Raw genomic sequence first — 14,454 nt, 5'->3', positions numbered from 1 at the left:
CATTCTGTTCATTTTGATTTCTACACCTCTTTTACGAAAAGTACTGTATTTTTTACGTTTTGTGAATTTTAACTCGAAAGTTTGGACTTCTGTTATAGAAATACTTGGCATCACAAAGATTATAATATCTCAAAATGTCTTTTTTGGGCCAGAATGATCATATTCCCATCCCCATTCATATATATATATATATATATATATATATATATATATATATAGACCACTAGAAACGCCATAAATTATACTGATTAGTTACTTGTCAACAACAAAGGGTGACGTGTTCAACAATTTAATAAGAGTTTTTTATGAAGAATGAATGAATGGATGAATGAATGAATGAATGAATGAATGAATGAATGAATGAACGAAAAAACGAACGAACGAACGAACGAACGAACGAACGAACGAACGAACGAATGAGCGGTCACTTCTTGGCAAACATGCATGGAAACACTGTTTGTGGCAACCCCGTCTACATGTGCCACATACAAAGCGCGACCGCCGCCTGTCCGCTCTCCTATTGCTGCATACACAACACTCATGTCGTTTCCGGTCTGAAATTATATCGAACATTTGATATATATTTTAATCTGCTTTACATATTAGTTTTACTATCCCCTGATTTCAAATTTAAAGTGAATTTCTACGAACTGTAGTTTTTTGTACTGACTTAGCTAGTTTATATCGTATACACATTCTTATTTATAATGGCGAATCATGATAACGTTTGATTTACCCACCAAGAAGCACCACTCGGACCTTTTGGGCATACGCAAGTTCTTCCACTAATGATTCCAAAAAACGCTGCCTGTCTACTGGTCTCGGAACTGTTTGATGAAACAGTGTATAAGCATTCAGCGCCATTCGAAATACTTTGTTGAGTACCATTTTTTCCACACCTGCAACTCAAGTAATCCATTATCCAACTATGTCTTTTTATATCTGATTACTAGTAACAATGTCGAAATAGCTCAATAGGAAAAAAGTTTTGCATTAAATTATGATATCCTTGTTTTCTTATCATTTTTATTATTATTATTATATTATAACTGTTATTATTATTATTATTATTATTATTATTATTATTATTATTATTATTACGAAGAGATTGCTGTGTGCGTATTTGTGCTTTATAAGTGCCTAAATGACGTCGTACAGTTTATAAAATTATTTATATTGATATGTAGCATAACATGTAGTTTATATATATGTTTAAAGGTACTTAAAAGCAAGACAAAAAATAGTAATGACGAAAAACGCGGGAAACGAAAAACGCGGGAAACGGAATGACGTCGCGTGCGTCTTGGAGCGGTTCAGCACGGGCGGATATGACGTAAGGGACAATAAACAACTTATATACAGTGACGTTTTCCATGGTAATTGTTGCCGTTTATATAATATTTGCAACTTTAATGACCCACCCAAAATAGGCACATAATAGGCCCGCGGCACTCAACGTAGTATATAAAAATAGGCCCTTGGCACAGAGATGGTTAAAATGCATATTGAATACCATCGCATTACGTGTTCGTTAAAAAATGTATATTGTATGGCTAAAAGCGTTACTAACGCTTTAAGAATTATAAATTTTCGGCATAAGACATCATTTTTTAACGTAAACAAGAAAAGTGTAAATATATCTTCTGCCAGAAGTCTTTTAGTACCGTTGATCGGATATTAACGCAAGCATTGGTTCATTCCAGTACAAAAAAATGTCAAAACGGCCAATCTGCGAGAGTGAAGCTTTAAAATATAATATAATATATATATATATATATATATATATATATATATATATATATATATATATATATCTACTACAGATATTAAGGTGACCATATATATATTAATCTAGGCATTATGGGGACCGCTGGATTAAGGCGACAAAAAATGGTCTCCTTAATATTTTCAGTCCAGATTTGATGTATCAAATGTCAATAAAAATGTCCATTGATAGTAAGTTGATAAGCTTGAATGTTTATTTACGAGATCATTTCATTGTTTTAAATCTTATTATCTTTTAATATCAAAAAAAATATTCTTAAACTTTTGTGTGTGTATATTTGTGTATCCATAAAAATAGCTATTAAGGCGACCAGGGAAAAAATCATAATTTTGGTCAAAAATAGCTATATACTAAGCATTTTTTATTTGTTTTACTTTATTTAAAGCCTATTGTATATTATCCCGAAGTTTCATTCCATAAAAAACAGAAATAAGGAAATTCGATATTTCGTGTACCATCAGCATCCAAATTTTCAAGTATACAGAAATTTAACTTTCCGGAATATAACGGAAATTTTCGGGTATCTCCGTGGTACCATCTCCGTGCAATTATGCAGTATGGCGTTCATCTCTTACGGAGAGAGAATGGTAACTTGGTAAGTGTTTAATATACATATTCAACGTTTTTTTTCGTTTATTTTTATGACTTTTGTACAGTAGTATAAATCGTCCACCCTTTGGATGAAAAGCAAATGATTTATCCGGATTTTGTTCATCCGAAACTAAATCACTAGTATCAACATCCGGTGTAATTTTTGCTTGTATTTTGGAGAAACTCGATTGATTTCTAGCAAACTTGGTTTACCACTACATCGTCGCTTATTATTATTTGGTATGTTCCAATCTAAAAAGGGATTTGCTCCCTTAACATCTCAGATTTTAATAAATAAAAGACGAAATGATACAAATGCCTTACATTATTTCATTCAGTAAAGAGCATGCAATGGCATAGTGGTTGGATTAGATAATCTGACAGCGGTGCTGGACGTCAGGAGTTCAAATATTGTTGTGAGTTCAATGTACCAAAAGAATACCTTTGGAATACACAAATATCTATAAAAATGGCAGAGCGAATTGCCCATATTGTAGTAATGTCTTAGATCCAGCTTGGATAACTTGGACACAGTAAGCGGTTCACACCAAGGGAAATTCTCAGATTAAACAGCGCTTATGAACTTGAACATTACATTTTTCATTGAGACAAAGAAAAAACACTATTGCTGATCTTCTGAAAACAAATCTTGGATTTATACTAATCACCACCAAAAATTTAATTTTAATCACACAATGTAAACAACTGCGCCACAGATCTTATCTGTATGTTTAGGGTTTTTAAAATTTAGCAGTTAAATATAGATTAGCATACTGGTAGGTCTGGTTGGTCTGTTGCTTTAGATGCTAAGTAAACATAATGTCAGTGATTTCATCACTATTTCTATTAAAATATCAGTTTTCTTCTTCAGAGCTTCTCACATTTGCACCATTTTTTTACTATTTGAATCATAAAAAGATAACAAACAAACACGGATGGAACATTTGAAAATACAATTCAGTTGGTTTCTATTTTCATGCTCATTTTTGCTTAATATTATTCTGCTTGAATGTGATTTATGTTGCTTAAATTTGAACTTAACTCTTTGTGAATATTTAAGGAATGTAAGGGGTCAGATTTCAGATTGCTCATTATTTCTGGAACACTAAATACTTTATTTGATTGTGTACACTGCACTTTCTTGTTAAGCATTCATCCAAATCATTTGGGTAAATATTGGCAGAAAAACTGCTTTTAGATTTATACTGGTCATCAAAACCGGCACTGACAAAACATAAGATGTGTTTAATTAATGTGCGGGAAAGAGGTTTAAAGGTGTCCGCCCACAACAAAATGCTTGCGGGTCATAGAACTCCTTCAATTAGTTCTTGAAAAAAAATGATTCTCTCAGGTAGCGTTTGATTATGTGTACATTGTATCCTTGTATGTATTTTCAAGTGTACACATGATTTATATAAGGTTTGTACAATTTTAGTTTTATTTAAATTTTAAAATTTTGACATTTTTTTTAAGATTTGCCTGCCCCTGTCTAAACACTTAAATTCTTGGTCTTTGGACTATTGTCTGCAACTTCAAAACACACTTTTTGGAACAGGACACATTTTTCTGATATTTTATCCAGTTTGACTGCAATATAAGTTGTATTTATCAATCAAGTAAAAAATGACATTTATTTTTCCATAATTACCTGGTAGTTATTTGTTAATTTGTTTTAATTCATGGATAGGTTTATTGCGAGTGTCATGGAAAGCTGGAACTTTTCAGTACACAACATGCAAACTGAGAATGAACTGTGTGTGCCGGCTTTGTGAACAAAAACGCAAGGCGGCTATGGTAAGTTGCGTCAAGATATATCCTTGGGACCCCCCCCCCCCTGGACACGCAATACAATTCGTGTTTCGCTGATCTGTTGGCTGGGATCAGATCATCCATTTGGGGATTTAGATATGTTACCCCAGCCAACAGGCTGCATGTTTAATTTAACTCAATACTAAGCTTTGTTTTAGTGCGAACATCAACATGTTTATCTAATTGCAGTTGCTGCTTGGGACAATAAAGTTAAGTCAGCAACCGTCTACCAGACTGCAAGATTCATCTCTTCCAAAGGATGTCGTACCTTTCTAGGTGGGTGTGCATTGATTGATTGATTGATTGATTGTGAGTTTGTGTAAATGAATAACTGTGAAACCATAACCAAATGTTGGGCTGTAAAGGTGTGTATGTGCATGTTTCACATATTCTCCATCCTTTTGGCATACTGGACCGTCATCAGACACTCTGCCATGAATGTTAGAGAGTTTAAAGCTATTTCTTATTTTCCTGTGTAACTATATTGATGTTAGATTAAATTTACGCCGCCGTGTTACTGAGTAACAATTTGAAATTGGGCCAAAATCATCAAGCTAGAGCTTTGCATAATCTTTTTCAAACTTCTGCAAGATTTCTGCCCTTGACAATATTTGCTCGCAGCCCCCCTTAAAGTTGCACTTCGTTCAGTATTTGAAAGCTTATGGATACACTTTTTTGTTAATTTGAGATCTTAATGTGGCTACTTCTAAGTAAATAGATGCTCAAAGTAACTGGATGCTCTGGGTGTTCACTGGGTGACAAAGGCTACACAGTATTGGTTGTTTCTTTTTTCTGAAAAGATGTTTCTAGTGAATTGCCCAGTTGCAGTGGTTTTGACGCCACAGAACCAGCATAGCTCCATGACAGATATATATGTTTTCGTCATTGATGTCAGTACTGCTGTATTGGAGGCCTCACAATTTCTGTGTGGAAATGTCATCTGATACACTCATAACGGCGTATTTCTAGCATAGCTTTCATAAGTGCATGGCCATTCTATGTCATTTTCAGATACACTGTGTTTTGTGTGGATAAGAAATGCAGAGTGGTACCACCAATCACCTAAGCCACCATTCCCCTAACAGACAATAGGCTCATGGGGACAGTTCCTGCAATTTACAGTAAAGTTCTCAATTGTAGCCCTACGAACTTAAGGTAAGCGATAAATCTGGATTTCAAGATATCTCTGTACTCACTGTAAGTTTATACTTCATTTGAACAAAACATAGGGCCGAATTCAGAACAATCACTCTCACTCACACTCAATGAGTTAATCCTCTGTAATCACATAACGGTCGAGATATTTTCGAGTGAAAGGTATATCCGTATTCACAGGTGTGAGTGAGACTCAAGTGTTTTGCGTGAGTGGGACATTTGTGAGTGCTCGGCTAGGCCACATGAACCGCCCTCGAGGATTGGTTGTGAATAGGAATTGAATGAGTGTATGTGAAAAAAGTACATGGCAAGTAGAAAAGATGAAATATATCAAATATTTGGAACAAATAAGGGACATGCTCGTTCCCAGACAATATTTAAGAGACCGGGATAATCCATTGAAGTACATGTTCATTCAATAATGTGGCCATCTATAAACAAAACAAATTCAAAAGGATGCGCCTATCATATATTTGTTTTGTCTCGCAATGATCTTGAACCCCCAGCAATGTTGATGTTTGCAATTCATCAATGGCTGCAAAGACAGGCAGCTAAAGGTACGTGAAGTTAGCATTCTAGCGGCATGAAGTTAGCGGCCTAGCGGCGTGAGGTTGACGGACTAGCGGCCTAAATTTGTTATCTATTTCAAGGTTCAATGGTTTAAATGGAAAATAAGATAAATCAATGTTTTTAGTCGTACATTAGCGGCCTTAAATTGTTTTCTACTTCAGCGCATTTTTATATGAGTTTTCTTCTAAAACAATGCTAAAATAATTGTTTTCCTATGCAAAATACATCACGCTTGAGCGGTCTTGCGGCGTGAACTTGGCGGCCTGGTGGCCTAGCGGCCTAAAAATCCCCAAAACTCATCCAGCAGCCCATGAAAAGGGGGAAATGCTGATATTCACTAAAGGATGTTGATTTATGAAAAGGACATTTAATTTATCATTGTTTTAGAAAAGAACGCATATAAAATGCTTTGGAATAGAAAACAATTTTAGGCCGCTAGTCACATGAGGCGGCTAGGCCGCCAGGCCGCTAACTTGACGCCGCTAGGCCATTTCATAGCGTGGTAAGGGAATTGATATGTATTTTCCAGCCTACATTCAGCTGGATTATTATTACTATTATTGCTATTACTATTATTATTATTATTATTATTATTATTATTATTATTATTATGATTATTATTATTATTATTATTTTCATCATCATCAGCAGCAGCACCACCAACACCAGCAGCAGCACCACCAACACCAACACCACCATATCATCATCAACATCATCATTATTATTATTATTATCGTCATCTTCATCCATTTTCCCCTACATTTCTTGAGTTGTTTTTCACTCCGAGGTGTTATTTCCCCATAAGAAGTAGATTCATTCGCTAATTCTATCCATCTGCTATTTTTTCAACTTCCATTTTTTCAACTTCCATATATTATTTTCAAACGCCCAAGACCGCTTTATGTAGAATACAAAAACAAGATTATATATGAATACATATTAAGTGATATAATGGAAAACGGCTACATATTTAAAACAGCAACAACAATGACAACAAAAAACATGCATTTAAACGTATTTTGCAACAGTTATTTACAACCCAAAACGTTTATTTTTATTAGCCAATTGTTTTAAAATGAAAATATCAGTTTTAGAATAACACTTATTATCATTTGTTTGTTGCCATAACTAACAATAAGGTACTCAAATCTCAAATAAACATATGTTTACAATGTATAATGTAAACATCACCATAGTCAAACAGATAATCCGATATGATCATGTAAACATACGTGTATAATTATATACTGTATTGCTCACTTGATGAAGTGGAGTGTTAGCGAGGCGTGTGAATACGAACAGATCACTTGAGTGTCACTGCCCATATTCCACTCAAGTGATCATTTGAGTGTCCCTTACGGGAATGTGGTTGGAGTGTGAGTGAGAGTGGATGTTCTGAATTCGGCCCTTACAATTTCAGCATCAAAATCCAGGTTTAGATCCCAGACCGAACTTTGTCTCCTTCATTAAACTTAATTTCAGATGTTCTATAAGCCACATACATGTTCACTACTTATGACGGATAAGAACTTTCGCAAATTGATTATAAATGCGTTTTCCCAGATTTACACCCTCCTCTTGCAGATACTGCCGATGGTGAAGCTTGGGTGCACCGGGCCGGTTTTCCAGCCGTGTGGAATCTCCAGCTGAACTGGGGCCGGGAATTATATAAGACTCCTTAGCAGCATGGTGAGCTTTTGCGTATTTATTTCCAGGCTTATATACCCGGCCAGACTTCTGCGTATAATCTTTCCTGTCGTCATTTTTTTAAATAACGTATCTCAAGTCTTTCAATGAAATCACAACTGTGACACCTTTGGAGACTAGATTTTAATTAAGGAACCATTATGTGTAGAAAGCCTTTTGGGTGATTTAAAATCAAATTAGTAAACAGGATTCTCATGGTTCATGGTTTATAATTGGTCTTGTGGACCTTTCATTCTTTACTTTGGTAACAGCCGCTTAAGTATGTAAGAAGGGGGGGGGGGTACAGATGTGATAGTAAACAGTGTTTAATAAGGTATATTTGTTTTTATTTTATCACCAGTTTGAAGGTAATGATTTTGTTAAATCAGGGTTAAGTAACAAGTTTAACACAAACACTGTAACATGTTCTTTATTTCAAATAAATCTATAAATTATCTCTGGAGAATTTAGTCTGATCTCCATTTCTCAGAAAATGTAGCTGTCTAAGTGCCTATTCCATCAATGAGTATCACTGTCTTTAAATTGCTGTTGCGGTACAGTTTAAATAGCAAAAGTTTTATGGCCCTGCTTGTTTGCAACTCCTCATTCATTTTTGTACAGCGAGAAAAGTAAGGGAATTCTAGAGATTTACTAGAATTATGGATTGTTTTTCTTGAGTTACACAGTACATAAGGAGGAATAAGTGTGTACACAACTCCTCATTTTATTCCTGTTTATTATTTATATATGTAACATAGATGTGTACAAGACTTAGAAACATGACATAAAAGAGCTCACTTTGATAAATTTTCTCAAAAAAAGATATCTTTACTGTTAAAGTAAGAACTTTTACTGCATAGTAAGTAATGTCTTCTGCTCATCTTTATGACATCATTACATGGAATGGAAACTTCTCAAGATACATTTCCACATGGGGCAGCTCATTTATATATATTGCTGATGGATTGTTTAGAAAGGGACAGTTTTAATTGGACAAAATGTTTTAATCGCCATTTTACAGAGTGCCAGCCAGTCATTGCTGTTCTTGCATTGCTGAGGAGGACAGTCCTGCCAACATAACAGTTTGTTCAATAACAGGTAAAAAACTGGTCTCACTTTACATTTTCAACCACTGCCAGATAATATAATCTTATATAATGATAACTCCTTCTTCACAACTGGTGTTAAATATATAATGATTAAACAAACAGTAAAATGAAAATTATGCTCTTTAAACTCAGAACCATTATTGACTTGTCAGATGCTACTGGTAAATGAACTGGTCTTGATGTCCTTTTCTTGAGATAATAACTATTTGCATATTACCCCGGTACTACTATTGTACATTCAATAGAAAATCGTCTTGTTTGTATTGTTAAATGGCTTTATAATGTTCTCCACTTCCTGATTCTTGAAAATTACGTGAACAAATGACAATCCTACTACCATTTAAAGTTTGATTAAATTTCGGACAAATGTGTTTGTTTTAATTTGCCTTCTGCTTAAGGTAAGGGTATATATACTGGGCAAGAAGTGCTGAATTTCATCGTGAATGACAGTGATTATCCATAGTTTGAATTTGGTTCGGACATGTTTGACGGGAATTCAAAGAATTCATCATTTACATTGGTTCATTCTAAGATAAAAAATATAACCGTTTTCAAAATGTTTAATCTGTGAGAGTGCAGCTTTAATAGACCTGTAAAGACTTGTCGATGTGAAACTAAACTCTCAATCAAACTTTGGTAAAAGATCAAATGCGGGGCTCCGTGTGCGGCATAGACTGTGTTAATTTTTATTTAATATGATGAAGAGCTAGTTAAGTTATTTTTGTTAAAAGTCTTCATTTGAAGCAAAATATGTTTCAATATCCTGTATGAATTTTCTTCACTGGATATTGATTTATAAAAAACATTGCTCCAGGGTGCGGAGCTATTTTTTGCTATATGTCTATATGGAAAAATCTTCTCCTCAGAAGTCAACTTTGTTCCCCAATGTGCAAGGCACAATCGGTGAAAATAATTTCAATAAAAGTCACTGATTATTATTATTGTTATTATTATTAATAATAAACTTTTACTATTTCAGGAGACAAACAGAAACACAGAGGTGCTATACATTCTGATGGAAAAACAAAAGCATCTCCCATCATTTTGGCGTGGCTCAGATCAAGAGGAGAATTTTAAGAAAGGTAATAACTGAGTGACTAAGAACATGCAAGTTGCACTGGTTAGAGTGTAAGACCCATCTGCCTTCATAAGAATTGATAATCATCACTGTATTAAATCAAGAAATTGAAACGTAAGTGTCTTGTCTTTTGCAGTGTTTTTGAAATATAATATAATTTAAAAAAAACTAAATTATTATTTAATATGATTGTGAATGTGTGATGTTTTCTTCTGATCATTCACTCTCAAAAACCAGATACTAAAAACATATTTGTAGATTTTTTTGTTTTACTTGTAAATATAGTTTTAAGGTTGTATTTTAGGCAAAGCCTTTTATTCTGCTCAATACAAACTTAAATATTGTAAGAGTTATGGCCCTTTGTAATTTTTTAAACAAATACATTTTTTATGTTTTTGTAAGCCCATTATTAAGGGACTTTTAATATTTTCACCAGCTGCATAATAAAGTCAGACCAAAAGTGTTCAGTAAGTGTCCAAACAATAACTAAGTTAGAATCCTTTCTCAAATCAAGTGAGCGATATAGGGCCATCTCTGTGTTTGTCTGACTAATAAACAGTAATCAATCTTTGAGTTAAATTGACAAATATTGTTGTAGAATGTTTTGTGAAGACATACAATTGGATTACTTTTGTGTCAATAGGATTAAGGTTTCTGCACATAAAAATTATTTAGAATTGCATTTGGGTCAGTCGGTTCACGTTCAATATTACTTGCAGTATAAGTGGAAGCAGTGACTTAAAATTAATTACCAAACAGTTTCTGCTCAATTGCTTTGAGTTAACATACGAGTTATGAAACTTGGAATACTAGTTCTTGGTGGCATAAATGAAAGACCTTGTTTTGTCACATTGACTTGTAATCAAGCACTAACTTCCTCTAAATTCTCTTCAGGTGATGGTTGGGCACACACAAGAAGACATAGATCACAGGTGTCTAGCCATATGAGTAGATAGGAGTGTCACACTCTGCCAAACTTACTTCATCAGACGAGCAGAAAGCTTCTCAAGATCCCGCACTGCACACTAAAACATAGTCTTTGACTACAACAAGGTGATGAAAGTACAGAGGTCCAATTGAAATCAATTCTGTGCTGCTGTCATTTCTTCATTCTGGAAGTCGATGGACATGATTTATTATGGCATCAAGTGTGCAGTTTGCCGACTATCAGCAGTCTTGTTCACCAGCTGTGCAACTTGAGCTGGTAGCTTTATTGCTTAAAGCCACTGCATAAGAGGGGGAAGGTGCAGGCTCATCAAAAAGTCTCAAAAGTTGAAACTAGGAAAAGAAGTTTATCAAGAGTGTGAATCTATTTTGAAAACAATCGTTACAATGATTTGGTTTCCTTTGAAACTTCATACATACTATGAATTGAGATGCTTAAATAAAAAACCGCTATTCAAATATCAGGAAACTGCCTTTTTCATACTAAAGGGTAAATGATGTCGCCATTTCCTGTATGTATTTAAATAAGATATGTCTCCACAATTAATATTTTTAGGGAATTTTTCTCAACCTAATGAATGAGATTAAATTGTACAGCGTTATATGAGGTTAATATGTTTTCTCATTCTTTAAAATTGGTGAAAAATTTTCAGAAGATAATTAGACCAGTATCCATTACTGCAATCATACAATCAAATATACAGGGACAAGCCCACTGGGCATATAATATAATTAAACCCTGTTTAGGGGCACAAGGCAAACAGAGTTACTTTCAAACAATAAAGCTGCACTCTCACACTTTGGATGTTTTGACAACTTTTTTCATTTTATGTCTTGGATTGGAACCATCCAATTTTTGCGAACAATTAAATCCCAGATTTTTCTATTTAAGTTAAAACATTGATATTTTTATGCACTTTTCTTAAACCGTTAGTAACATTAATTTTCGAACGGAAATATGAAATCTGCGATCTGATCTTTTGTCAGCAATCTTTTATCATTGGTTTGCAGATAAATACGCAAAAACTTGCTCATTCGAACACAAAAAAAGTTGTGGAAATGGTATATCTGTGAGGCTGCAGCTCTAAATGTTTAATTGCTTGATTTTACTACTGTATTAGAAATTACAGGGATTGGGGTATATTTTTAGTGTTTTTATTGCTTGTTTTTGATTCATACAGTCATACTTTATACTTCAGGGCACAACTTACAAATAAACAAAACTGGAAAATGGTCATATCAAAAGGTCAAAGATAATGCAAGTTGAACAATCATATTGTTCATGGCTTGTATTTTTGGTATATTTTGTTGCATATGCTATAGAAAAGTTGAAAGTTAAAAATAAATTCATAGTTGAAATGATGGCTTTGAATGATATTGTCAGATGAGAAACGGCACTATTAAGAAATAGGTATAATGGTACTTTATTTATTTTAATCAATTTTAGATATTATGAAAATTATTATCTTATTTTGTACATGAGACCTTTTAAACAGTTATTGACAATATAACAATTTGTATATGAAGCTTTAGATCAAAACTTAAAGCTGCACTTTCACAGATTGTCAGTTTAGACACAAAATTGTCTCAAAATCGGCTGATTTGGTTATCATTCCTTTAATTCAGTCATATTAGATAATTCACAATAGAACCAATCAAAAATGTTTGGTAAAACTGCCGAAAAAGTAATTTACATTAAATTGTTTGTATGCTTTTAGTCATTGTTTGTAATGCTTTTAGTCATAAAACATCATTTTTTTAACATAAATATGATGAACTGCAATCTGATCTTTTTTCAGCAGTCTTATATCACTTAAAATTGGGTCTAGACATTTCTGCAAAAAATACTCCATTTATTGACAAACAATAAAAGAGTACCGGTAGTCAAAACGATCATTCGGTGAGATTGCAGCTTTAAATACACCTTTTAAGACCGCCGTAAAATTCCAATGGTTTGCCTAAATCTTTAAAGCTAGCATACTGTTTAATTGACAACCATACTTATTGTTTAAAATATGTCATGATATCTTTATACAATGTGTTTATATAATTCATTAAAGAAGTCAAAACAAATTTGTTTACCTCGTAATTTGTTATCTGTTATTTAAATAACTCAGACAAAAATGGGAACGTCAGTGCTAGTTCTTTTACTATTAACATCCCATGAAGTTTCTATTGGTGTAGCAGCAAGGAGGTGTTACATTAATTATGCATCATTTAAACCAAATTATACATTCATATGCACATCATACAGGCGTGTAGCCGCCTATACGTGAATACGCGGCTGAATCCACATGATTCTGACAAAAAAATCAACCAAAGTTGCAGTATGCGAACTTGACTACATGAATCTAAAACTGGTTATTTTCCAGTACTAAATAATGCACTAGATTGCACCATGGTTTTCAAAATTTTCTGAGGGGGCACGCCCCTGAACCCCCCAGCACATGAATTCACATGAATAGAGGGGTAGCTACGCCCCTGACATAATTGAAACCACAGTGTGGCTAAACAACACTTGTATGTTTATCATACGCAGTGATCTCCCATGGAAATGCAATCGTCAAAGAATCTGAAGGGGCTGTTTATATGGACTAGATTTGAAATGCACCAGTGTTTAAAAAAGTTGATTTCAGTCACGAAGGGAATCAACCATACCCCACACTTGTTGGAGTAAGATGAAATGTCCACTTTCCGCGAGAAAGAAAGTACATTGAAAATGGTCATTTGATTTAATTGACTTTATCTTTTTATAAATATGTTGCAATACATAAAATACGTTATTTGTTATAATTGTTTACCCATGTTGAATTTTATTTGGCAAATTTATAAGAGATTTAAATATTAAGAAACTCAGCCGCTAAAGAGCATATGATTATGACATACTTTTTTTTAAATCTTTCGAACATGAGTTTCTGAGTGAATATAAGCGAAGCGTTAAGTGTTTTGAAATTGCATCTTTTACTTGGATTTTATAGATTGTTATTACGAAATAAAGTATGGCGAATCAAACGAAGTGTTAAAGCCAAGCTATTGATGGCTGAAACCCTTCAATAAATGTTGATATGTGCTAAAATATAGTCTTTGAAGTCCAAAATTTTGACATGCGTTACTAACCCGATTCAACAAAAGGCTGTTGCACAATCAGTTGATTGACATAATCACGTGATAAACCAATAACTTCCATTAAGGTTAAAATATTCAACATCTTAGTATGAGTCCCTGTGGGCGAGTGGATAAGCGATCCGTTTTTTATTCTATGTGTTATCTGCACCCCCATGTGCTTGCTCCCAACTTGAACAAGATAAATTTTTAATACTTTAATCGGTTTTTTTAAAAATGCAATTGAAGTATAAAAGAAAATCAACCTGGTTACTATTATTTCTGCAATTTCAGTACCAAGGAGTAAAATAAATATACATGTAAGTGTTTTCAGATGCATTACGAGGAAAAATATGTTTGGTGCCAAAACATGAGAGAGTCTCTTTAAACGGAAAAGTTTTGGCAGTTACTCAGTCAGTCAGATGATGATAAATATAATGCATAGCATCATCGCTCTGGAGTACGAGAACGTTGTATACAGAGTATGTTTTTACTGAACATGCGTCTGTTTATTTTGATGCCATAAAAGGTTTAAACTGTTTAAAGGAACTATAACATTATGAAACAACAAATCTGATTACAGATATCAGTGGCAGATCCAGGAATTGACTTAAGAAGGGGTA

General features: G+C 33.8%; 1 long non-coding RNA gene across 2 annotated transcripts; it reads left to right on the top strand.

Moving 5' to 3' along the window:
• The first annotated feature begins 2,411 nt into the window (after positions 1–2,411).
• LOC128218562 (uncharacterized) lies at positions 2,412–12,771 on the top strand. 2 transcript variants are annotated; one of them, XR_008258396.1, is made up of 7 exons: positions 2,412–2,617; positions 4,376–4,462; positions 5,198–5,341; positions 7,496–7,600; positions 8,619–8,695; positions 9,686–9,788; positions 10,679–12,771. It is a non-coding gene; the product is annotated as an uncharacterized LOC128218562 (long non-coding RNA). The 2 variants fall into 2 exon arrangements; XR_008258397.1 differs by lacking the exon at positions 4,376–4,462.
• The last annotated feature ends 1,683 nt before the right edge of the window (positions 12,772–14,454 follow it).

This window comes from Mya arenaria, chromosome 14, assembly GCF_026914265.1.
Source record: "Mya arenaria isolate MELC-2E11 chromosome 14, ASM2691426v1".
NCBI lineage: Eukaryota > Metazoa > Mollusca > Bivalvia > Myida > Myidae > Mya > Mya arenaria.
This window is presented reverse-complemented; position numbering and strand designations above follow the sequence as displayed.